The sequence below is a fragment of the Marmota flaviventris genome, chromosome 2, assembly GCF_047511675.1.
Source record: "Marmota flaviventris isolate mMarFla1 chromosome 2, mMarFla1.hap1, whole genome shotgun sequence".
Classification (NCBI taxonomy): Eukaryota; Metazoa; Chordata; class Mammalia; order Rodentia; family Sciuridae; genus Marmota; species Marmota flaviventris.
Window position 1 is genome coordinate 189822901 of NC_092499.1, and position 26384 is coordinate 189849284.

A 26384-nucleotide genomic window follows, 5' to 3' on the forward strand; every position below is an offset into this window, starting at 1 on the left:
CCTTACCTCCAGCCTCTGCCAGCGCGGGTTGCCCCCCACCCTCCCGCGCTTGGCTAGGGGCCGCAGCCCCCCTGGGCTCCTAGTGCCCAGGGGGGCTCCGATCCTCGCACGATAGGTGCCACGTGCGCGCAAAGCCTATCTTCCTGGAGCAGCAGGCGACGACCGACACGGAGGCCAGGAGCAGGCGGTGGTGGCGAGAATCGGGCGCATGGCGTCCTCCAGGTCCTCCAGGTGTGAGGGGCGGTGGCCCCGCTAGGGCGCCACGGGGGTCTCTGGAACAGAGGGAAAAATCGTTTATTGAACACAAAACTTATTGGAAGATTGTTTCAAAACTCGAAAATGTCCTGTCCGCTCTCTGGTCTGCATTCTAGAATGTAGTAGAGAGAGCACTGGGTTAGGGTTAGGAGCACTTAGTTTGTATCCACTGGACCTGGGCCCGTTCTTCCCAGAGCCTTGCTGCCCCTTGGGCGTCTACTTGGGTACCATTCATTTATTCATTCATTCATTTAATAACTTTGCCCCATGCCCACCTTATGCCCAGATGAGTTGGTGAAGCAAGTTGGTCAGGTCGACCCGGCCCGGGTTGTGAATGGGACACAGCCCTACAGGCCACTAAAGCCAGATCTGCAGAGTAACCACAACCTCTCTTCCAACTGTAACTTTTCTTTGACTTCTAAAAGAGTTCACAAAACTTGTTTTGGGTGGGGGCAAAATTTTAAAAGAAAGTCAATCTACAAGTGCAAACACAGCAAATAGTCCCCAGGTATACAGGGGGTTTGCTGGATGCTTCCAGAGGCCTTGGGCAAACTGTTGGGTATAGTTTTAAATTAGCTTTTAAAATAGAAAGAAACTGCTAACCAAGCCACATGACAACTGAGGTCCTCCTTTCCCCCAGTTTGTCCAATTCAAAATAAGAAAAGGTGTGATAGATAAAGATGTTGCATATTATTTTGCTTGATCCCTTCAAGTACACCTCTGCCCCCAGATTTTTTTTTTTTAATCAGAATTTTTATGGATCTTAAAGGACAACAAGCAATTCAAAGTCACCACAGAATTCTTGGAATTAAGAACAGGAAGACAAACTTAGCCCTCAGACCCTCTCACTTGCAGGCTGGCCCTCCCTCATGGGTTCTGCCGGTCACTGACTTTGTCTCAAACTGCTGAAAAGTTGCTGGCCCCACTGCCAGACATATACCAGGTCTTTGTCACGCTCTGATTATCACCCTCTCTCCATGCAAAAATATATCGTCTTTTGAGAAAAGCTCAAAGGAACTACTGTTCCAGGTTAATGCTTTTTCACCTAAACAGAAACAGATTAAAATATTTAACCAATACCCTGGATGTACTCATACAAAATGTGACAGGAACCTTCTTTTCAATGATTTCAAGGCTATTTGGAAAGATCATGACCCGCTCTCATTCATCAACTCCATTAGCACCTACTTAAAGACAAGGCCTAAGTTTTACATCTTCGTATATTAAATAAAAACTTCTTGGTTGACTTTGATTCATTGACTGTCATTTTTTAAATTGATTAAGACTTGAGAGAGGAACTGGCCAGAAATTTTTGTTATGCTCCATTTGCTCAAAAGCATCTTCCTTCCTGCTTCTAATGTGGCAAAAAACAAATACATTATATTTAAAAGGCACAAGGTAAATAGTAACCAATACAACCTTGATACTTAATGCCAGTAAGCTACACAGTTATACAATGAATATAATGAAGAGTCTCCTTATTGGAAGTCCCTGAGTTGGGCTACTGCCTTCCCTTTTTAGATAAATATCACATCTGAACTTTAAAAAGAGTGAAACTATCCCATGGCATACAGCAACACATGTTCTAGGCAAGGCACAATTGGGACTATTGTCCTAGAAATGTGTAACACAAGGTCAGGAGTTATTTCTTCTAACTCCTAACCTAGCAAGCTATCCTTGAAAATAAAAAATAAAAAAAAAAATAAATAAGTGTAGGTTTCACTTATATATTATTATAACTAACTATGGATCGACAAATAAAGCATTTACTTTGTAAATAAATGGCAGCAGGTGGAATCGTGGGTTTACAGGTAAGCAAATGACACCAAGAATTCTGAAACACAAGCTGGTCTGTGGTCTGTTGGGTTTTCTGTTTTCACTTGACACAAAGCAAAAGAGGAGATTTTACTTAACTGGTGTGGTCAGCTGGCACTATCTATAGTTTTTGGTCTAGTATTTGACCTAGCCAAACTCTAATAAAAGTTTTATTTTATTTTTTTAAAGTTTTTCCTTGGAGGTTAATATGTGTGACTATGTCTTAAGAATTAGTAACTTATTTGGGGTCATTGCCATTTTAAGTGCCTAGTTTATGTGGTGAGAGTAGAGAGATCCATTAACATAATTCTTGTGCTGTCCAGTCTAGAGAGTTTTCCGGTGAAAGGGCCCCTCATTTGGCTCAGGGTGAGAATGGAATGTATGGAAACTTGAGGCTCCAGAGAAGGCTAGAAGGCCAGAATGTCCTCTGTATAAAATGTTCAGAGAGGACACAGGTCCCTCCCTGGCTCAGGTGACTTGTTTCATGCCAAAACCACCAAGTTGAGATAATAACACATCCCTAACCTAAAACACTAGATCACTTAATGATACAACTTAAACAGATGGTGTCATTCCTAACAGAAAGATGGCCCAGCAACATTTCTTTCCAACATTCTTATTTTACAGTAATGGAGTTTGAATTCTATAATCCTATGAGCTTCATATTTATTTACTGTGTTCCTTGGCTCCTATGCATCTCCTAAGTAAGAATGCCTGGTCTGCTTTTAGAAGCAACAGAATTGCTACAACATAGAATCTTGAAAATATTATGCTTAATAATGTAATTCAGTTTTGAGACAAGAGAGTTCTCCTTGGTCTTTCCTTTGTTGGGGTCATTGTAAACTATTTTCCAAGAGAGAGAGAGAGAGAGAGAGAGAGAGAGAGAGAGAGAGAGAGAGAGAACACACATAATACATATACCTAGGAAACAATAAATAGGTTTTCACTGAAACAGAAACTTTAGCTATAAGCTTTTAATAATAGTATTTAGTGCTTCCACGGTGCTTTCTGTCTTCAAAGTACATTCTGCACTTTAATTAACTAGAATGACTGAAACTGCTACTGCAAATAAATATTACTTGAAGCCCATGTCATATAGGAGATGAAAGCAGGTATTGTAAGAAGCATTTTTCTAGTCTCAGTTAATCCCTGCAAGAAGCTTCTATTACCCATGACCATAAGAGTTCCTTAAAAAATCAATATAGTGATCATCTAGGGTATTATTTTTTTCTTGTCATAGTCACTAGTTCATAAATTCAACCACAAAGTAAACTTAAACTTGCATTCAAAACTAAACATGATGTTAAACTTCATTTCAGAAGTCTTGAAATCAACTACATGGTCATATGAAATTTTTCTTAATATCCAACAATTAAAACTAATGTAGGGGTGCAGTGGTCAATGTGCTTAAAACCATAGCACACAATATGAGGGTAATTGGGTCTTTCTGAAGCCTTCCTTCATTGATTGCTCTGTTGATCCAACAATACTAAATAAATAACAACAGGAAAATCACCTGGTTCAACCAGACAGGTGAAGCTGAGGTTCCGACAAAATTTCCTTGGATAAGAGAAACTTTAAATTGCACTTAATGGAAAAACGTGTAATTTATAGTTTAGCTTCAGCTATTTCCCTGACTCTTTATGTTGTGGGGGACAGCGTCCCTAAAAGAAAGGCTGGGTCCTCCCTGCCAGGTGGCTATCCACAATCAGCAGCCTGCTATTGCACTGTTTCCACTAAATTTCTATTTGGCCAAACTTCAGTGTTTGCTGGGGAGCCCAGAAGCTATGCCCTCACTCCCTTGCTTGAGAGAGTTTGGCAGCATGAATTGCACTCTGCCTGACTTGTGAGGAGTCCGCTCAACAATAGCAGAGCCCACATGGCACTGTGGCTTTCTGAGGTCTTTGAGAAAGTTACAAGGAAGAGTGAATCATGCAGCCAAAGCAACAAGCTCTTGCAACCAGGCTGGGGATCAGATGAAAAGGGGATGTTTTTTGCACTGCAGACTTCAGTTCTATCCATAGTCATGTCTAGGGTCTCTATATACTGCCCAGTACTGGGAAAACTGCCTCAGCCCACTTTCTTGAACATTCTTCTCAGTTGCTTTAGTCCCTACTACCTTCTCAGGTTACAACTTCTTTTGTGCTAATTACACCAAAAAAAAATTGAAAGAATGTCGTTGACTTTACAAAGAACACAAAGCAGACTTGCTTTATAAACTAAATATAGCCAATTTCTTTCAGAAGGCAGAGGACTCGGCCTTCAAACACTTTGTACAATGTGGACTAATTGCAGATGGCCAATTCATTTATTAGGATCCAGGCAACAGAAGGGCCAGTTACTGGGAGGACATGTTTAAAATGTGTGCTGCTCTGGAGGGATATTTACTTGAAAAGAGAAGGTCTGAATGATGATGAACTTTTTTTTTTTTCCAGCACTTAGTCTTAAATTAAGACGTGTCTAGGATGACAAGTTAATTTAAACTACCATGGAAAGAGAAAAGAAATGGGCGCCACTGACCATGGAAAGCAGTACCTATACTACTCAGGTAAAAATATAAATGAAATGAAAAGAAGATCTGACTTCTCATTCTGGAGGCCTGCAGCTACAGAAGATGTTTTTCTAGCCTGTTCTCCTTATGTGAGAAATTGCCTTTTAAGAGAATTGACCAAGAACCGCAAAAAGTAATTAATAGCAATAACAATAATAAAAGGCAGAATTGGGAAGGGCACATTATCCCTATTAGCCAAGTGAATTATGGATCCTCTCCCCAACTCCCCAGAAATCCCCTAAGGGCTAATAGGTGAACAGTAGCAGCTTGGAATGATTTATTTTTTCTAAGGAACATTAAATACTGAATTGCTCATGCTGAAAAAATGCTACAGCTGTCATCCATGGGGCCGAATTTTGGACACTGGCTAGAGTGACAGGTGTACTCATTGTATGCCCAGCTTGGCTGAAATTGTGATGCCTAACTCAAATTTTTTCCCAATTAACTGGTGGTGACTCTAGAGCCAACCAGGAAAGAGCCTTTGCCGTAGGCACAGATGAACATGTGTGCTGAGGCTTCACAAAAATGTCAGTGTTGGGGGAAAATGGAGCTGAGGCTGCCTGATCAAAGAACAAGAAAATGGAGGTGGACCTGCAAGGAAAAGAGGGAAAAGAAATCTAATGTGACCAAATCCTCCTAGGTTCTAGGGTAAACAGGTCTTTCCTACAGTTGGACTCTTGGAGGATTTTGGTGATAGAAGCAAGCCCAGAATTCTAGGAAATGTGTCACCAAAATTGGTATTATTAGAAGAAGGGACACAAAGCCAGAAATGCAGAGTCTAATCTGTAACATACTAATTATACCTATTTTTATCTCAGGGTTGTAATGACATAATACCAAGAAATAAAGACTCTGGAAAACTGACCTTTCACCTATGGAAGATATGAACACCTTGAGGGTAGGGGTACAAGGCGAAGCTTTCACCAGCTCCCTATGGGACCTGAGGTGAGGAATCAGCAGTCACACACAAAGGTGGCTGACCTTCCTGAGAATGTGGCAATGGGAGGAGGGAGGTTGGGGCCGAACACCACACCTTGGGGTAGTGGAGCGATGTCTGCATACTGGCACCAGGTGGCTCTGAAAAGTCAAAGATGAGCCAAAGCACAGGGCCCTGGTCAGGAAAAGGAAGCAAGAAGGTGCATCTGGGTTGTGTCAAGTCAGGAGAGACCTAGAGGGAGCTCTTTGTGTTCACTGCATGGGCAACAAAGGCCCTAGACCCCTATCTTGAGTCAAGATGGTGCCAGATGGCTGAACCATACTCACGAAGTTGATATGCAACCTTGGGACCAAGAGACATCTGCTCTTTAAGTTAAATGGATTTTCCATTTATTTATACCTGTTAAGGGCAGCCCGAAGTCTAAAAGCCCCCAAATCAGTGTTACTTAACCCAGGCCACTGAGAAGCACACCTCAGAACAGATGACCTTAAGTTGTTTCAGCCTGAAAAGTGAATTTCTTAAAGTCTTCTATTAATTTTAACCAGTGATTATTTTAAATATACCATCGCAATAATGCCATGAGTTAGTTGAAAGACTATTAAAATTGTTGACTGGTGTGATCCTCGAGTAGACTCAACTATTTTAATTAGAGTGGAAAATACTTTTATATTTCATTAACTTTGCACATTCTTAAATGTGTTCAATAAATGTGTATTTCTTAACTTGGCAAAATTACACATCTACTAGATTTATTGGGTGGAGAGTAAAGAACGAATATAGAGGGGAACTCTGTCTAAAAAAACAAAGGAAGAAAGGGAACTAAGATAATGGTTAAAGAATAGAAGCCTACCACAAAATATTTAGTTTCTTTAAAATGGATGCCAAAGAAAGAAGAGATTTTGAGAGAAAAAATATAGATGCATAATTTCTAAAAACTGGAAAGCAAAACAACAAATTTGCAAATGAAAAAAAAAAAAAAAGAAGCCTGAAAACCACAGAGAAACAAATATACACACACACCCCTGTGGTTCACAGTAATTGAACCCTTGCTAACCTTCCTCCCAATACCTGATGATTCTGTAAAATCAGCCAGCTGTCACTCTTTTCCTTTCAGAAACGTGTCATTGATTTGTCTAGCAAAGATCCATTATTAGAATTCTAAGTTCTGCTTAATGGGACTAGTATTAAATCTAAGTCATCAATTCTTGACCCTTTTTTCCCCTGGAATTCTCGGTGCATGCTAAACTGCTAAAAACATGTTTTCAGGGTATTGTGATTGCTAACATAAAAATAAAGGATCAAGACTGGCTTTGGAGGTCTGTACCCCAGAGGGAAGTGAAGTGAGATTGATCAGGAACAGTGTGCGGGGAACTATGAATGCTCTCCTTTGGACTGAGCTGTCTGCAAACAGAAACAACCTGCACAAGTGCCATAAAGCCCTTACCCCTCTTTTACCTCCCTCTTCTACCTCCCTTCTTCCCACCTGCCTGGCTTTTTACTGCATTGAGTGATCTCAGGCGGGGGCGGAGGGGGCAATTTTAAGAGTCCAAATTGTCTATGAAGATGAGGAAAAAGAGAAAAAATTAATTATCTAGTCTCAACATTGGTGACTTTGAGATAAGGATGGGGAGGGGTGATTAGCTTTCTCAAGGAAAGAAATCATGGACATTTTCCTTTTTCTATAAAAGAAGACTTCTCATCTTTATTTTTCACTAGCTAGATTGAGCTGGTTGTAACCTAAGACAAAATGAAGGTGGGTGGCTTCATCCTCCTTTAAATTCTAAGATGGCTGCAGGCACTACACAAATCTTGATTCGGATAATGATGTTGCTGAGGGTCTAGCCATAAAGATTCTTCTCCCCATTGTTTTTTTCTCTACGGCTGTGGCTGCAACTGTGGTAGAGACCTGCCTGCTCCTTCGTCCCCACCATCCCCATAGCCCCCCTGCAGCAACTTCGGATGGCTACTGCAGAGGGGGCACCTTATCTCGGCATCTGCTCCCTTCCTCGCACTCACTGGCTTGGAGATCTGCTTCTGTGATTCCCTCAAAGAAGTTTACCTCAGCATTTGGGCTATGCTAGGGTAGCTTGGGGGCAGTGGACTGATGAGCTGGTGGACTCAAACATTCAGGCAAACTGGTTGATTTGTAGACAAAACATCCAGATGCTTTTTCATAATTGAACTTTCAACCAAACTGACTAAATGCTTTGGTGTCAAGACGATAAAAGCTCAAGTCAGAAAAGGGCACCAGAATAGGAAATGTGAAGCCGAAGAGCCCTTAGAAGAGCACGACATGCTACAGATTTCTAGCAATGAAAATATGAGTTTTTAGGTTGTGCTTAAATGACTCAAAATTTACAAGAGCGAAGCGACAAATGAAAGAGTGGGTCTTTGGGGTTATATTATCCTTATTTATTCGGCTTTGCTGCTGCCAGGAAGCAGCTGAGAGCCCTTCTTTTCTGTGCACTATAGAATGTAAATGGTTTAAATTAAGAAGCCATCTAATCTCAACCAATATTAATTCTGACATGAAAAATGAGACCAGTTCTTCACACATGATTACAGTCCCTACTATCTCACATTAGCAGGTCACCTTACTGTTTCTCAAAAAACAAAATGCCTACTTATTTTTAATATGGCACACATCCTAAATACTTTTCTTATTCGGATACTGCAAATACAGAATCTGTTGACATGGACTTCCTCTGACCCCCAGGCTGAATACACCTCTATAACTGATTTTGTGTGGATTTCCCCCTCTTTCTCTAAACTACAATCCTTCCACAATGAAGCATCCAAGCAGCCCGAAGGCCATAACCAGGATGCCGCCTTGCAGCCTTCTCTCTCTGGACTGAAAAGCTAGCCTCAATATTGCTTTCCATGTAGAAAAAGGAAAAAAGATGGTTTCTAACATGTTTTAAAAGTGTTTTCCCCTAAACTGGTCCATTAAAATCAGCGAGATCACTGTTTCTCCACCTCTGTGACAGGCAGAATCTCTGTGCACGGGGACCGGGACACATGTGTGATGGGACTTGGCTCGGGCAGAGAGGCTGCAGTTGTTCTGGGGAGAGAGCTGTTTGCCTGCAGTGCTGCCTCACCGGCTCCAGGACCACTCCTCCCCGTAAGACTCTGCAGATGTTGTATTCTGCTTGTTAATCCTCTGATTAAGTGTAGAAATAAAGTGGCTTTACTTGTAAATGTCCATAATTCACCTACCACAAAGCCCTAAGTCCCTGCTGTTTCATTATCAGCTGCCCGTTAATAATAATCAAAATTACAAGTGTCTTAGCAGCCTGGCAATTGAGTGAGGGGGAAAAAGGAACCCCAGAAAAATCACAAAATCACAACTGTTTGGGGAGGTTGCTGCACGGTGTGCCTCTAGGGGTGGGGGGTGGCAAATCCCGACAGTTAGGGTTGAATTCAAGGCCGGGGGGCTATCCGCAGCCCACAGAGCTTCTAACATAGTCACTGCCACCACACAAAGGCAGCCGAGCCGAGCGGGCTCCAGCCGCCTCTCCTGCTCTATGCAGTCCTCGGCAGAGGCTCTCAGCACAGCCTGCAGTCTCTGCTGCATGCAGGAAGGAGCCCTAAAACTGGGAAGGGAGGCAACAGAAAGCCCCAAATGATTCACCTTCTATGTCTATTTCTTCCTTTCTGTTCTCTTCCTCCCTAGGATCCCACAGCTGCCTGATACTCTTTCCTTACTTTCTCATTCCAGAAGCCAAGCCTCCTTCCAGCTCTGAGAGTGTCTAGGATTCACTTTTATTTCTCAGACATACAAAAAGACCCACTGGAGCAAGCAAGCCACTGGTGCCTATGCCTGAGACTAGAATAAGATTACAGATCAGAGATGGAAGGGGATGTGGGGGCCTTCCCTCATTCTTGCCTGGGTTGAGTGTGACCTCTTCACATCTTCTTCAGCTCTTTCCACAGCACTAAAACACTGCCTCTGTATGTCCCAATGTCAGTCCCCAGGCCTGCTGGCTTAACTCTACCTCTAGCTCCAAGGCCCTTGAATGTCCACAAGAACCATGCATCTGATTTAGCACCTGACATTAAAGAACATGATTTCAACAATGGGGTGTTGTGAAAGCCCTCTAGCCGGGGTTGCTGAGGTCTGGCCTGTGGGTGGGAAGCACATCTTCCTGCCTCCTGAGGGGAAAGGGAGTAACCAGCACCAGCAAGTTGCTCCTCTTTGCTCTTCAGGCCCTTTCTGTCACAGCAAGGTGGCCCGAAGACCTGGCTGGTGCTGTTCGGAGGGTAGGGAAGGTTTGGATTCCCTCCAAGCACACCCATCACTCCTCAGTGACAGGCGCTTTGTACTCTGCACCCCACATCCCCTTCAGAGGCCCCCTCCTCTCCCCTACCACAAGCCTCTCTGTAAAAACCAAACCATCTTGTTCTTTCATCATAATTAAAAAGCTGTCAGGGAAATGGCACAGCTGCTTTGGCTGCTGTTGAAATGACCCTCTCTCCATCCCTCTTCCCATCACTCACTGGCTAAAGTGGTCCTTTTTTCTGCTTAAAATCAGGCCCTTTGGTGATGGGAATTGCAGCTGGAAGCAGAGCATTCTAAACAGAATCCTAAGCTTGGGAGGATAGGGAGAAATCCGTGTTTTGCGCCGGCCTCTGTTGGCAGCAAGGTGCTGCTGAGGCCATTTTCACCGGGGAACCGGGAACCAGAACCGTGGTGGTGCTGCTGCCGCGGGGCTTCAGCTCCACGCAGGGTCTCCTAATTACAAGTCACTGTCAGGGCACACGATTTAGCAAAACTTAGAGGCTGACTCTCCCTGCTGACTTAGCTAAGGGATAGGAAGAAGGTATTTTGAAGGAAGTGGAGAGGTCTGATCTGGAAGATAAAACCCAAGTGCCTCTCATGCTCCGAGAGAGCTGTGACTGCTTGTCTGGTGTCGTGGGCAGCCTGCCTGCTTGTGTGTGAAATAAAGCCATAACTTATATGCATAGCTGATCACCCTGCTCCTAGATGAGTGTCACCAAGCTGTACAAGGGGCATGTTTGCTGTGCACAGTGGACGCTGCAGTATTTAGGGGTCTGTCTGGAGTTTCACCTCATTTCATGACGCTGTTATTCTAATCCCGTTAGCCAACACCGAACATCCTGAAAGGCGTGTTTCAGGTGGGTAACATTAAAAAAGGCAAAACAAAAGAATCTACCTCCCCGAGCAATATTGAACTCTGCTGTTAGAACTCATGGGACATATGCAAATACATATTACTAGAGGGATTCATAATATTCATCCTAGCCTTCAACTGCTTTTATTTTAAGGAAACCTATGTCTGGAGCTTTCAACATTAGTTTAATTTCCTTTTCCTAAAGACCATGCATCTTGGAAAGGCCCCTTTTAAGCTACACTGGGGAGCTGGATTGGTAGGCTTCTGGGTTCCTAAAAGGGCATGCCAACATCTGGAAAGGTAACGGCAAACCAGGCCTCCCTCCACTGGCTCACTGGCTGTTCAGACAGCTCCCAGCAACTCAGGACTGAGGTGTGAAGTCAATCCCAAGGCTGCTGGGCACCAGTGTCTCCCAGGTGACAACCACAGGACAGTGGGGGGCTGATCGTTCAGCAGCTGTGTGCTGGTTTGATCCCCTGTTTCCTTCTCCCTACACCCCCGGATCTTTCTTTTTATTTATTTTTTAAAGAAAGCAGAGCAACTATACAGTACTCGTGCCTCTTTTATTTCCTGACTGTTCTGTATGTCACAGCCCTGGATGTTGAGAAGCCTGGGGCCTGTTGTTACCGGCCTGAGCGGAATGAGTAAGGCCGCGCTGAAGGGCAGCAACTGGGACCCAACTGCCATTCTTGTGGGGGTATTCACTTGCAGAAGCAACACCAAGGGACTGCTGCTTTGGGGGGATGCAGGGGTCCCTGTGTCCTGTGTCATAAGGAGGAAAGCCCACTTACTGAATTGGGTGTGCTGGGCAGACATAGCCCTGGGCAGAAGAAAGGGGAGTGTGGAGGGCAGGTGACTGCCCCCAAAGCACTCTCCCCATTCCACCCAATGTTCTCTTTTTGAATTTTCCTCCTAAAGACCCCGTTATTAAAAATGTGACTTGCTCAGCTTTTTACCTCACAGAGCTCTTTATTAAAATGCAAATGTCCCTTAAGAGTAACCCTCTAAGCCTTTGCCAGCTAATGGGATTAACTGAACAGAACACAGCCCCTGCCGGGAGGTAAGGAGGCCTGGGGCCAAACCTCCCCTTCTCAAATTGGCCAAGGACTCATCCCTAAGCACCCTGAACACAAGATTCAGGCATTTCTCTTTCAGTTCCTTTTGGGGGTGGTGCTTTTCAAGGAGAAGCCAATTTTTAATAATGTTACCAATCTGAATTTCACTCCTTGTTGAACAAAACTCATCTAGGAGTACCTTCAGTTCAGCCATTCACACAAAACAACTTTCCCTGATTTGTTTATAATATTAAAAAACCTATCTGTATATACGCATGCATATTTTAAAAATATATAAAACTCATATATCATGTGCTGAACAATGCAGAGGTGTATAGATAAGATGTCACTCCAAAGATAACAGATGAGTATCTGTGGATGGGAAACTGGAAATAAAATTCTGGAGACTAAAATTATGCTGTTCTTTCCACAGACTAGGAATTAATGAGTATCTGAATACAGAATATGTCTGTTTCAGAAAACAGGAAGAGAGGCCCAGAGCTCAGCATCTAAGAGGGACTGCGGGAGCTAACATAGAGGAGTGAGGCTAAGCTGGAGGGCTGGAGCTAAGAGAACATTCTGGTACTCCAGGACCTCTGCCTGCAAACCTTAGACATTCCCCATCCCACCAGCAGAGCCCCGATCCTTGACATGGACAGAAGATCCTATGGTTGGGGCTGGGGATGTGGCTCAAGCAGTAGCGCGCTCGCCTGGCGTGCGTGCGGCCCGGGTTCGATCCTTAGCACCACATACAAACAAAGATGTTGTGTCCGCCGAAAACTAAAAAATAAATATTAAAATTCTCTCTCTCTCTTTTTTTTAAAAAAAAAAGAAGATCCTATGGTTAAGTGGAAGAATTTGGACCCACCTGCTAAGGGAATTTCAATTTAGACCTGGAAGATTCTAGAAGACATAGTTTGGCTCCAGATAGAGAAGAAATGAAAGAGGGAAGCTGAAAGCAGCTCTCAGTACCATCCCTAAGCTAGGCTCTGGAACCCCTTCTGGAAGCAAGGCCAGCACCAGAACCTCTCTGACAAGGTATCAACAAAGGCCAAGGCCTACCCTGTAGCTAGATCGCATTCGTCACTGCTGTTCACTGCTGTTCCTGTTCAGACTTTCAGCCTCAGACTGGCATGGAAATTTGAATGGCTGTGCCTGTCAAATGTCTAGACAAGGTTGTTTGTTTTGACCCAAGTAGATCCTTCTGGGTTTTGTGCATTTTAATTTTCAGTACTCACAATAATTTTATGTAAGCTCTGATTTGGTTTGCTCAGCTAGGTTGGAGATCTCTTGAAAGCTGATGAAACATGTCTTTTGACCATCATTCTATCCTCTTAATTGTTGCTATCTACTCTCAGTATGATCCCTTTGTAGAAACTGACCACCCTCCTTAACTTCCTAGCTTTGGTTTTGACTGTGGACCAAGAAGGGGGCAGCAATGTCTTACACTTTTGTCTTCCCCATTGGGAGGGGCACGTGTTGTGAACTCAACTTGTGTATATTGAATGAATGAATGAATGAATGAATAAAAATGCCCAAATTAAGGCAAACTCACCAGACCGGCAAGGACTCATCCTCCTGAGAGGCGTAGCAGATTCTTGAGCAGCTACTGCGTGCTGAGAGGTGCTACTAGAGAGGCAAAGAGGAAACAAGGCTATTTTGATTTATAAGTTAACCAAAAATTAGGAATAACTTATCAGTGAGGGAAAATGGGTGCATGTGTGCCACAGACTAGCCAGTATTCCATGCTCTTTGCCAAGTTGGACGTTACCCTCTCTTGCGAGAAACCTCAGACCTGCCAATGGTCAAAAACTTGAAAAAGTAACTGTGACAACTGTTTTCATTTGGAACTATGATGGATATACTCTTTTCCTAAATCGGGCATGTCATTTTATTCTAAATTTCTATTAAACACTTCCCAACACTATTTCTTTCCTCCTTCCTAAAGAACCACCATGACCCCCGACTCCCCAGTAATTCCAGATGTCACACAAGGCCCATTGTGTGACCATCTTTGTGGTGAGGTCTCTTTCTTGGCTATTAGAACAGCAATTGTTTCTTCCTCCCTCCATTGGCCCCTAATTGGCTATTCTACTAAGTCTCAAAGCAATACAAATTCTGCTCAAATCAATTATCAACACATTTCTAACTCCTGGCACTGGGAAAGAGAGGGAGCTTTTCCTGGTCTGGGAGGCTCACCCATGAGAAGGAGCTGAGAGGGTCAGCCTGGGAAACCCCTTTGGCCCCGGTGGCTGTGCTTCAAACAAAAGCCCCCAACTTCAGAGAATGGAATCCTATTGCAACCATCCAGGACAGGATTTTTATTGTTTGTTTGTTTGTTTCACTTGAGCTTATGAATAAAGCACAGGTCACAAAGAAGCAGCTGAGGCAATATCCTCCACACCCATGCTGCTCCAGATTTGCATCTGGCTGAGCTGCCTCTTCTGCCTCATCCCCTCTTCCCTTCACCTTCCCTCATTATCTACCCTCTCTAATGAACATACTTGTTTTTCAAGGTGAAAGAGTAGAAAGAAAAGAAAGAACCAGAAAACAATAAGAATTTAGCGTAAAATTCAAAGGATGTCCTGTACTTCAGAGATGTCCACTTAGTATACAGTTTGCCTTTAACCTAAGGCTTTGGCTTTGTTTTGTTCTGGGTGATTATTTAATAAAAAGATTCATGAAGATTAGATTTATTTTTTAAAGGACAAAAAGGTCCATTGTGTGTCAGATTTCTTAAAACAAAACAAAACCACTAAGTGGGATAAGGATGTGAAAACACTTGGAAAAATCAGTTTGTGGGACAAGGGAAGGGTATTCCTGATTTCAAAATAAGACAAAAATGAAACAATCACTTTATGATCAGGAGAGAGGGCAATGGCTAGAGCTGAGAGGACTCAGGTGGCCCCATCCTGTTCTCCTCCATGGCTCCTAGAACCCACATGGCCTTGTGGGGTGGTGGGACAGGAAGGGCTGATGCCCCACCACCTGTTGAGCTTCCTCTTCCGCCCCCCCCCTCCCCCGGCCGGGGCTGCTCCCATTTGGCAATTCTCCAGCTCTGCCTAGAGCAGCTTTAGTTATTTGCAATCTGATCCTCTCTAGCAGACTGTAAGTTTCTAGAGGGCAGGAAACCCATCTGGTACTTAAAGCTGAACTTGGCAAAGGTGACTTTTCACATCTTTCTTTCTCTTTGTTCCTTCTTTCCCACTCCTTCAAAACTTTCTTTTTTCACCTCTGGGCTTATTTATCTTTTTCCTTTTGTACCTTCTCTTCTCTTTCTTTCCTTCTACAATTAAGAACAAATGGAGTTGGTTTTAACTTTTCCCACCTCAGTAAAAGGACTGAATCAGTCAAAGACTGTAGGCAACAAGGGCAGACCTGGGTGACTCCTCAGGAAACTGGCCTATAATGTGTGTCTGGGGCAGGCAATGGGGTGGGGGTGCTAAATACAAAATTTTTTACATACCATAGTTAATAAATACCCTTCTTAAAAACATCCATACGTGTGGGTAAAGAACATGAGATAAGGAGAAATAGTCATAGCAGGATAAGGGCAGGGTAGGGGGATTTCCTGTAATATTTATAATGTCATTTTAACAATAAATACAATTTCTAGAAGAAAAAGGGCCAGGCCCAAGTGTGGGTTCCAAGATCTAGAGGAAGCGAAAGTGGGCAGTCTGGCCCCATGAAGGAGAGTTCTAAGTGGGTGTGGTCCCCTACAAGAGAAGATTTGGGCATTTGGAGGGGGGACTGGCAAAGAAACCCATCAAATAACAGAGCAAAGTTCCCTGCCCCCCAAAAGTCCAGGATAGCAGGAATGGTGTTAAAACCAAGACCCCAGGGACCCAAAATGGAGCTAACTCCAACTCCAAACACCCCAAAAATGTGGGTCTCTTTTTCTGCCAAGGTTTTTTCCTACATTTGGTCTAGAGAATTCTAAGTGGTCCCCACTTTCCTGTGAACACAACCAGCTATTCTAGCTCTCTGCTGACCTCTGGTGGGGAGCAGCTCCATTGGGCCAGGGAAGGTGCTAGAAAGAGCTGCCTACCTGTGTCCCACCATCTACCATGGCACCTACAGGGGGGTGGCTAACCTGCCTGAATCAGAATTCAGGGCCAAAAAGCAGGAGCCCCCCCCACCCCCCCAGGAAGGGTGGGAAAGAGGATAAAAGGAAAAGGTAATAATACCTGTTCTTGGAACCAAGGGATTTAGGCCCAGACCCATCAGCTCCAGCTTAACTTTCGCTGGAAACAAGAAGCCAAAGGGGCCTGCCCCAAGTTCAGTGAGGTACCCCAGATGGAGAGGGGGTCTCGTTCTTGGACAGGGAAAATTAAACATCACGAGAATATCCTGGCATGGTGGAGGCAGGGGGCTGAAGTACTAAGGAATAGGAGGTACTGAGGAAAGGACAGAAATTCAAATTTAGCCTTGAAATCTCAGAGGCCCTTAAAAAAATTTCTGTAAACAGGCATTTCATATGTACCCAAATTCTACTCCCTCCTCTGCCTCATCTTCCCACAGGGTCTCAAATGCTCCCTCCCTAGGGAGGCTCTTTGGGTTCCCCAGATGGAAGCAGGACCTCTTCTCCTTTGTCTTTTTTAGCCCTGGATTGTGGTGGGAAAGAAAGTTCCTTGCACCTCTGCTCCCAGTGAAAGGGACCAGGAATTGTTAATTATTTACCAAAGGACAAAAGATGGTCCCACTTTGATTCTTATACAAATCTGCCACTTTGGAACAGATACTCAAAGGTGTGTGTGTGTGTGTGTGTTTGTACTGACAAAACTCTTCTACTTAAACTTTTCACACACACACAAAGAAAAGTTTTAACGTAAGAAAGATAACCCCCTCTTCTTTTCCAATAGAGGAAAACTGGAAGGGACCCAGGAGACCAAGAAATTTGCCCAAGGTCTCAAAGTGGTTCCCAGCAGAATCAGGGCCAGGAACTGTGAATTTGGAGGTCACCCCCTACTGTGTTTTCCTGCAGCTAACTAAGGTCCACAAAGCCACTAATTAAAATACCAGGATCTGTCCTCAGATAAATTGCTCCATTGAAACCTTTAAAGAATACCCCAGGCCAGAGGATCAGGGGCTGCCTGCTTCCTGGGAAGGAGGATCAGGGAGGGGGATGTGCAGCTGAGCTTTGGGCGCTGGCGCAGGGCAAGAAGAGTTTTGAAGAGCTAGGATCTCAACAGTGAAAGCCGAGCGCCATCTGCCAGCCATTTCTGAGAGTCTGGCTTTATTTTATTGTTTCTAGTTCCCACCCCTGAATAGTTGGTTTTCTCATTTCTTTCCATTGAAAAAGAAAGAAAGAAAATAAAAGAAAATGTATTTCTTACCAGAAAGCCCCTTCCCTAATAAGAATCCTATTAATAAAAAAAAATTTCAGGAAAGGGGAGGTGGAGGGAGAGAGAGAGAAAGAGAGAAGAGATATGAATGAGCACAAACCAAGAAAGAAAAAGTAGGGAATTCCTCAGGAGGCTGATTTCTGTCTCCCCATTTCTGAACTTTGCAAACTACTGAGGAAGATGAGGAAAACCCCTTTTCCACACAAGGTAACCTGCAGGTCCTCCTCCTCCTCCCAGCAGATTTGACTTCCTGTTGGAGCTGCCTTAAAATCTCAAGTCAGATCTTGACATGGGGGATCAAAGTTGTGGGTGCCACCTGTCTGTCTGAGTCTTGGACCAAGATGGATGCAGGAGTTTAAGATCTGCTCTCCACCTGAGAAAGAGTTTCTATCCTGAGTCCCCTTCCCTAGCTCTACCTCAACATCACAGAACTTTATGTACACTTGTGTATTTAAAAAGTTGAATGCAGAAGCACACGCTGGCTGCCCCTTGGACCATCAAATGTAGGCCCCTTCTCTGACCATGGCAGAATCCCAGGAATACTCAGCAGAATCATCATAAATACTGTCAATACTTTTAAGAATCAAAATTTTGCCTTCTCTAGATGTCACTTGGCAAATGCATGGAATCATAGAACTAAGTGCTAGAATCACCAAGGTCATAGGGATGTGACTCCCACCCCCAGTTTCTAAGCCAGTGCTCTCTTTCCACTATCCTAGAGCCCCCAAAAGTTGGGCAGCCTCTGTTTACCTCTTTCCTCATTGATTTGACTCTTCCCCACTGGGGAAACATGGTGTAATCACAGTAAGCTCAAAACCCAAACTACCCTAGAACAGACAATTTCCTAAGCGCTACACAGGTACTAGATCCCATGAGGGACTTTGCCAGAGCCTCCCCCTTGGAAAGGGGAGCCCTCCAAAAGTGTCCATCTGAAATCCTGCCTGCCTGGCCATTTGTTTTGCAAAACAAAATTAGTTACTATACTTTCCTTTTTAACAACCAAAAAAAAAAATCACATCAATTCTTAATTAGAAATAGCTACAAGTTTTCTGGCAATCCACTTCAAAAAAATTTTCCCCTAACGTCTGGGGCATTTGTTTTTGGGTTCTGCCTGGAGTCTTCTAAGCATTTCCTTGGAAAGAGATTGTACTTGGTCCCAGGCAAAATGTCAAAATCAACAATCTGAAAGCTTGCCTTGAATAACTTCTAGTACTCTGTAATAAGGAGGTATCATAGTTAAGGGGCTCTTTGCTCAGCTGAACCTAGGGCATAGCAAACTAGTCTGAAGACAAGATTTTATTTCAAATAATCCTTTTAATTTCACAAGTCCAATATGTAATTTGCCAAACTAACAACCATTTCTGCCCCTAATCCTAATCCTAAAAGCTAGGGCTGGGTTTGTGGCTCAGTGGTAGAGTGCCTGGAGCCTGGGTTCAATCCCCAGCACCACAAACAACAACAACAACAACCCCCTCCCCCAAACAAAGTATTTAAATCCATGTGCCTCTGTGGAGTGGAGAGTGGTTACTATCTTTTATTTTTACTTTTCTGGCCTTTGCAATGAAGTTAGAGGTACAAATTCCAAACTTTCTAAGGGAAAAAAACAAACAAAAAATAAAAATTAAAAAAAAAAAAAACCTGTTTTAAAAAGATTAGGGCTGGAGGCATAGCTCAGAAACAGGGTGCAGGTTTAGCATTTGTTAAGCCCTGGGTTCCATTCCCAACACCAAATAAAATAAAATAAAATCCTGATGCATGTGTAATAGCTGAATACTCTGTTGAATAAAGACCACATGGGGGCAAAAATAAAATATTTTCGCCTTCAAATAGAATAAATAAGTAATAAGTTTCCTTCCATAATGGTTATTTGGGAGAGTCAGATTAGTTATAAGTGGGTGGAGGTGTGGGGAGACCACTGTTTAAAATCACCATTTAGTCCTATTCTCTGATTATGCTAAGAGATATTGGGCATAGAACCTTAGATGGGAGAAATGGGCACTACGTTTTCTTTCTGAAAAAATTTATTTTAACTTCTTCAGTATAGTCATTCAGAGGCATCCTTCCACTGTCCCAACTACCAGTTAAAGGTGACAAGTCACCTTCATATGGTAGGCTGGCTCCCTGTGGCCTAGGAATAAGGAGATCCAGCAAACAGGGTCCACATCACAGCCTGACTCCACTCACCCACTGATTAGCTGAGGGGCTGACTTGGCTGACCAGAGTCTTAGACCAATTTATAGCTTACTTCTTTGAAGTAATTCCCTGGCTAACCTTCTCTGAGATTTCTGGAATTTGCTTCTACCCAAGAATGTGGTCGCCAAAGTTAAGTATGAACATTGTCAACTGGTTAGAACTAACTGGAGGGACAATCTTCCCTCTGAAGACTTTTGTAAGATGTGGAACTTATGACACCCATGACCTCTAACTTCCCCTGAACTGGGTGTGGATAATGTTGGTGCAGTGCTTCTCAACCAGGGGTGCTATTTGGCTATGAATGAAAACAGTTTGTGTTGTCACATGTGTGGTGGTTGTGGGCAGTAGGGTGGGGTGTGTCTGTGATTGATGTCTAGAGGGCAGAGATGCTGCTAAATGTCCTACAGTGCATTGGACAACCCTACCTCCATGATAAAATGTTAATGGAGCTGCTTGGAGGACCCCTCTATTGAGAAGAATCCCCCAAAGTGCTCCTAAAATCCCAGCATATAGCTAACAGAGAGAAGTCACAGCCTAAAAGCTAAAACCTGAGTCTGATTAAAGATATGCAGCCTATTTAATTTGGGGTTCCATCCTGGGGTGGGAGGAGGTGGTGAATGTGAATTAGGACCCTTCCCCATCTTTGCTGATTCCTCTTGTCCCCTCTCCTTTGTACTATAGCTGTGTCACCTTTCCTTTGTCTTATACTGTCTCACCATCTAGTGGCCACCTGAAATACCAACTAACCTTCTCCATCTCTAGGCCCTTCTAAAGCCAGTCATTAAAGCATTCATATTTTGGTGGCAGTGGGCAGAAGAACCTTTGAATGATGTATATAATAAGTTATAATAAGTTAATTAAATGTCCTTCAGCAAATATACAGGAATTACATGGACACTTCCTAAGATATCAAAAGCCCACTGTGGGGGGAGAAATCAAGGGGCCAGTTATAAATAAGGTATGCCTTTTTTAGGTGGAGCCCATAGGGCTTCTGTTTAAATTCTCTGGACACTTGTGAATTGCAATAGATAGGTGCAGATTACAAACAGTATGTTTTTGAAAGGATGTGTTCAAGTCCCAGCAACTTGAGTAGGTACTTACACACTTCTCAAGTAAGACCATCTATCCTTGATAGATTTTTGTTGTTGTTGTTGTTTGTTTGTTTTGTTTTGCATCAACTAAATCAACCAGTTACTTTTACAGCTCTAGAAACTGAGGCTCGGATATGGGGGTCCCAGAAGTCCAGGGACTTTGGATGGATACTAGCTAGGATGCAGGACACTTGTGCCTATTTCCTTTGACAAAGGTGTATTAAGCAGCCCTTCTTGGTTCCCAGACTGTATCTCAATGCCTGGCCTTAATGTCTGTGTATCATCATAAGCATTATCGTTTTCTGTTTGCTTTTTCAAAAATCCCTCAGCTTCAAACTTACCTGGATACAGGTTCCCTGTAAAAAAACCTTCATAGTAATTTACATATTAGCAATCAGTTTGATACAAGACAAATTACTCCTATAGGAAAGAGGAGAGAGGTGTTGTGATCTTTTGATTGAGTGGAGAGGCAAGAACCAGAGTGAATCTCTTGCTGGCTACATTCTGATTTCTTTGCAAGAAGTGGCACTCCCTTGGCAGTGACACTGAGCTTGTGAAAGCTTCATAGTGACACTTCTGAGAAAGTAGGTACATGAGGTTTTTCTTCCCCATTATCAACTCATTAGAGGAAATTTAAAGTACTTACTCTGTCCCCCACACATAATGTGTGACAGTGTCGGAAACATTGACTGACTCATCATAAATTTGAAATCGAATAGCAATTTATAGTACCTTTATACCTCTCTCCTCACCCCAAATTGAATCATTAAAACACACTTAGTAAGATCCGATGTTCAAGGTCTGTGGGCAGAACTCCACAAATCGGAATACTTGTGAATTCTCTTGAGGTTTAACAATTACTCTGCAAGGCATCTGGGGTTTTTACCTCTCAGTAAGTACAGCAGAGGCACCCTCCCCTGTCACAGGCTGCTTGTCTAACAATCTTCCCTTGTTACAACTCCCAGTTGTCACATGTGTAAGACTGCTTAAGTCATTCTAACTGAAAGGTGTGTGTCTTCTACTTGTTAGGGACCAAAGCACCCAATGCCTCAACAGTGTGTGTGTGATGATTGACAATATAAAAGAAATGCATTTTCTGTGTGGTTCCCTACCTCTTTCTTGGAGGTCTTGTCCTCTTCAATTCCCACCGTCTGGCCTTCGTCACCATCTAGCTGCTGGGAAGGAAACTAAAGACACTTTTTTTTTTTTTTAAACGTGTAAAAATCATAGAACAATTCAAGCTCAAGTCCTTGGGATAAGTCACAGTATTGAATTGATTTACAGACAGAAGCTAATAATGAGCAAGAGAAAGGGGAAGGGGTAAGCAGGGTAATGGGTGAGACCTTCTCAGGACTAGTAAAATAGCTATCCCTTCGTCTCTATGCCACGTCGCCCACCTGAAAGTGACTTCACTTTCAATCATAAATTTGATAAGGTGCCATTTGTCCACTGCTTGAGTAGAGCTTCATTTACAAAATGTTACAAAGAGTGTACTCTGAAATGTAGAGACAGAAAGGGAGACAGAGGTTCCTGCTACTTCTAGATCTTGGAAGTGAACAGTCTCCTGTGAGATACAGAGTAAAGCTGAACCACACCCTCACCTGTGCAGGGAGAAAAAAAAAATCAAGGAAGAAAAGAAATTTTCTAAAAATAACACTTAATATTTGGGGGCCAGTTACTGAGCTGAATATCCTTCAAAAGCCTTCTAGAGATTTCTCCAAAGTCATTTCATGTCTGGTATCTTGCTTTCTTTTTAGAGGAATTAAAAAAAAAAAAATCCAAAAAACAAACTCCTCCCAGTTGTTTTGGAAACCCGCCTTGTTCAAGGGCCAGGTCTAGCCCTACCCCATGGCCAGTTGGCATCTGAGATTCCCACTGGTCTTTCTAAGTTGTGAAGAGGTTCCTTTGGACTTGAAGATTCCTCAGTAGCACTCCAAAAAGGGAGCCATTTTTCTCTCACTCCCTAAAGAGAGCTTGATCTTATCAAAGATTCATCTAGTCCAATTCAATGAAATCTGTTATGGTGGGTGTGAGGATTCATGTTCCTATTGTGGGGGGCCACCAGGGGTAGAGAAGGTTAATTAGATTCACCACTGCTTTTAGTTCCCTTTGGTTGCTTTAATTAATGGTGAGACCCTGCTGCATCAATTGGCTCTGTCCTTTCTATTTCGAAAACTCCTCCTCCTAAGAAAGTTAATATTAAAATGGGCAAATAACATGTCAATTTTGCAATTCATTAAAGCCTTAGAAGGGGCAGGGTAGGTTTGGGAAGAACCCCATCTTTGCTTTAGACAAACAACAAAAACCAAAACCCCAAGAAATTCAGAAATCAATTTTCATTTGCTTTTTATGTGTCTCCTAAAAGGTATTTTGTGCAGAGGCATTGGAAGAGCTGCCATTTTACTGGGGGTGGGATGGGGTGGTGTGTGTGTGTGTGTGTGTGTGTTTGTGAATTTCAGAGTGGAAATTGACTCTGAAAAATGGGGCATGCTGGGAATTTAAAATCTGGTACATTAGGTTATTTTCTCTAAAAAGAAATTTATTTTTGTTTAATATCAACCTTTCTGCATAAACAAAGGTAATTTCTTTCTAAATGGGAATTATCCCTGAATTAAGAGCAAGGACTACTTTTAAAACAGAAAAAAACTATGAAAAATATTATGCCATTATTTTAATAGTCTCATTAGGTCCAGAGAGTTCTAAACACCCTAATACTGCACAGGTAGGTATGTAGAGGAGCTATGTGTAAACGCAACTGCATTTTATTTTAAAATAATAATTATTACTATTATTAGAAATAATATTTATTATTATTATTACTATTATTATTATAATTGGAAACCTGAGTAAAAAGAAAAGTTTTAGACTCTGCTAAAGAAAACTACTGATGAATTAAAAAAAAAATCTGCAAATAAACTAAGACTGCAGTGCTGCCGTGCTGGCAGATGAGTTCAAGCAAATGTGGAAATTAAATATCACCATAGCAATGACAGGTATCTCAGAAATGGGTAGCTCACATTTCATGTACACTCAATGGACATTTATAACCAGGGATCTGGTAGGGCCTGGCTGTAATTCAGAAAGCAACAGACTACTAGACACCTGTCACTGACAAGGGATTTTAGGAGCACAGAACACATTTACAGCAATCATGCTTTACACTTAAATAATGCCATACAGCTTATTACCATGTTTTTGGTAAGCATTATGGTATCTGAAATAGAAACCTCAAGTCCTTTACTTACCTTTGAAGTCTCTGAAAAAAAGTCCCTGATATTTTTTCTTTTTTTATTTGACCATGAAATGGGGTCCTATTATGTTTTTATTGCCCAGAACTGTTTCAAAGGACTAATGTGCCTAGATAGAAGACTTTTAAAAATGTAAAATGTAATCTGAAAGTGTTATTATTATCATTACTAGTCACCAACAATATTGAGAACAGTGAGATTTTCACTTTCAAGTCAGGAGGGGATGTACAGAAAGGAGATAGCACTAATTCTCTTTGCTTAAAACCAGTTTTTCATGGTGGAAAATGTGGGAAAATTTTAAAAATTAAGCTATCCATATGAAAAAAATATTTATTATTATTATTTATTATTATTTTTATTGTTATTTATTTATTATTTTTATTTATGGGGATTTAGATTTTAAAAAGGAGGACAGAATTTCAGCCTCTGAGAAGCATGGATACTATTGGGGGAGAGAGAGAAGGGAAAATAATAAAGATCTCTTTAACTCTAAAATTTTGTAACCTGATAAGCCATGCCTTTCCCTCTGCACCAAACAGCTCAGTGGAGGCATTCTAAATATGGGAAATAGCTGTATTAAAAAAAAAAAAGAAAAAGTAAGAACGCTTCTACAAGGTGGGCCGCACATCACTGTTGCACCTGGCAACATAAATAAATTATCATACAATTAATTGTGATTCACTGCATAAAGTGTCCTAGCAGAATGGTCATAATTATATATAGCATTTGCCTGTACAATTTTAATAAATGCAGCAGAACTGAAGAAACTGATCTAGTAGCCCTCTTCAATTCTTAAAACAAGGAGTCACTTCTGAATGAAGTTAAACAAGAAAAACAAAAAAAAAAGTGTAGCCCACCAAAATTATTTAAAAAGGCAACAAAACATGGAAATAATCTATTATCAGATAGAAACCAAAAAATGTTATTGGTTTCTATCTTTTTAACATTCTTTGTAATGAGGGTAAGGTATTTGGGCAATAAAAATAGGAAGCATATGCACGTAAACAACACATTTTTAAAGCAATGGATGAATATGAGTGGCACAAAGTAGAAACCATGTCAAAAGATGACACCTGACCTGCATTTTCAGTGGTAGGAATGTGTGGATGTCTTGTTTCACGTGTTGGGACTAGAAATTTAGCAAAAAGTTCTTATCCTAAGTTTAACTAAGTCTTTATTCTTCCTCTTTGCTCTCTCCTCAGTCAATAACTCAGGCCCAGATGGGATACCTCTCTTGTCACTTCAGCAAGATGAAGCCAGCCTGCTGGGAAAGTAGCCTGGTTTGACAAGCTACACTGCTATGGTTTCAGGAAGCAGGTAACACAGGCCAGCTTTGGCCCAACGTATATCAGCTTGTTTTCTGTACAATGCTATATCCCAACTTGCTTGACTACCAAGACCCAAGGAGCAAAAGTATCCTAACATTTTTCCTTCTTATGTTTAATTTTTTTTCCCCTGAAGACAAATTAAAGAGGAGTAAAGGGAAACTTCTAAAATTTTTAATTCCTGACCCCAGATATGAACAGTTTGCTGCAGGATTGATGGTTGCATAATGGTATGAGCCCCCATTCTTGAGAGGACAGCTTAGTGAAGATTTGCTAGGAAGAAGCTTAATTTCTCAAATATGGCAACTGAGGCTCCAACATGTAAGGGACATTGTCAATTTGCCAAGTAGGGGTCAGGTGGGCACCATCACTTGGATCTCCTATCTGTAACCAGTTGTGTCCCTCCCTCCTCCCAGTTCACAAGTTTGCTTCCCAGAACTAAGCTTGAAATATTGAAGTGGGTCTGTAATGGCAAAATCAGTACACTGTCATTGAAGGTTCTGTGGCTTTGGGATATCTGAAATTTCAAACTACTTCCTTTTTATGTTTTTGGGTGAATGATAATGTCATTATTTCCCCAGGAAGGCATAAATAAGATGATAACATGGAAAACTGTGATTTGCAGGAGACACATAACAGCACAGTTATGTCAATACTGTCATTAATAAAAACCATCACATATTTTAAAATATTTAACAAACAAATGTAGCACAGCATGAGAAATTGTGATCTTGAAATCCCTTGAAAGGTCTTAGTAAACACAAAAGTTGATTATGGAGCATTACTTTTCAAATTTCATTTAAGTCACAGATTCAGACCAGTGTTAACTGATGCTTTACTTAACTGTGGCAAAAAGAGTTAATATCCCAGATTTGACATAAATTGTCTGCAGTGGAGGGAAGGGCCTGTAGAGGGATGGGGGCACTGAGAGCTGGGGAAAGGTGGAGCGGGGGAGGTGAGGGCCTCCAGAAGCATTCTTCTAGATGATAGTATTTTAAGTTTAATCAACAAGACCCTTTTATTTATTTATTTATTCAAAGCCTATTGGCAGAAGACCTTACCTGTAAGCCTTTTGCCCCCAGCTAAAGCTGCTTGAAAAAATTCACATGCAAACACATATCATAAGTCATAGTCACAGTTTTCCATACTTTGTCCACATCCTTAAAATGCATTTGGAACATTTAATTTTTTTTTTTAAATTTTAATTGTATTTCAACACAAGACATTCCACTCCCAACACCAACTCCCATTTTTTTAAACCAAGCCCCTCCTACTGTATTCCTTGTATAAGTGTAAATGATTGGCTTACCTCGGGCTCTTCGCTAGTAAAAATAATTATATCATATTTTTAAAACATAGCCACGCCCACCCCCTCAGAACCAGTCCCTTGTGGTTTTGGATCTGGACTTGCCAACAGTGGGTTGTGTTCCCCCCGCC

The 26384-nt window shown here is 42.1% G+C and overlaps 1 protein-coding gene and 1 long non-coding RNA gene across 6 annotated transcripts in view; one reads left to right on the plus strand and one right to left on the minus strand.

The window, feature by feature from the left end:
* LOC114084183 (guanine nucleotide-binding protein G(s) subunit alpha) overlaps positions 1–26384 on the minus strand; it is a 49056-nt gene that overhangs the window by 19464 nt on the left and 3208 nt on the right. The window lies entirely within an intron of this gene.
* Positions 13–26384, plus strand: LOC114101376 (uncharacterized). 2 transcript variants are annotated; one of them, XR_011706774.1, is made up of 6 exons: positions 13–231; positions 4506–4618; positions 5440–5566; positions 12578–12783; positions 24825–24939; positions 26307–26384. It is a non-coding gene; the product is annotated as an uncharacterized lncRNA (long non-coding RNA). The 2 variants fall into 2 exon arrangements; XR_003584290.2 differs by lacking the exon at positions 26307–26384 and having other exon boundaries at positions 24825–25127.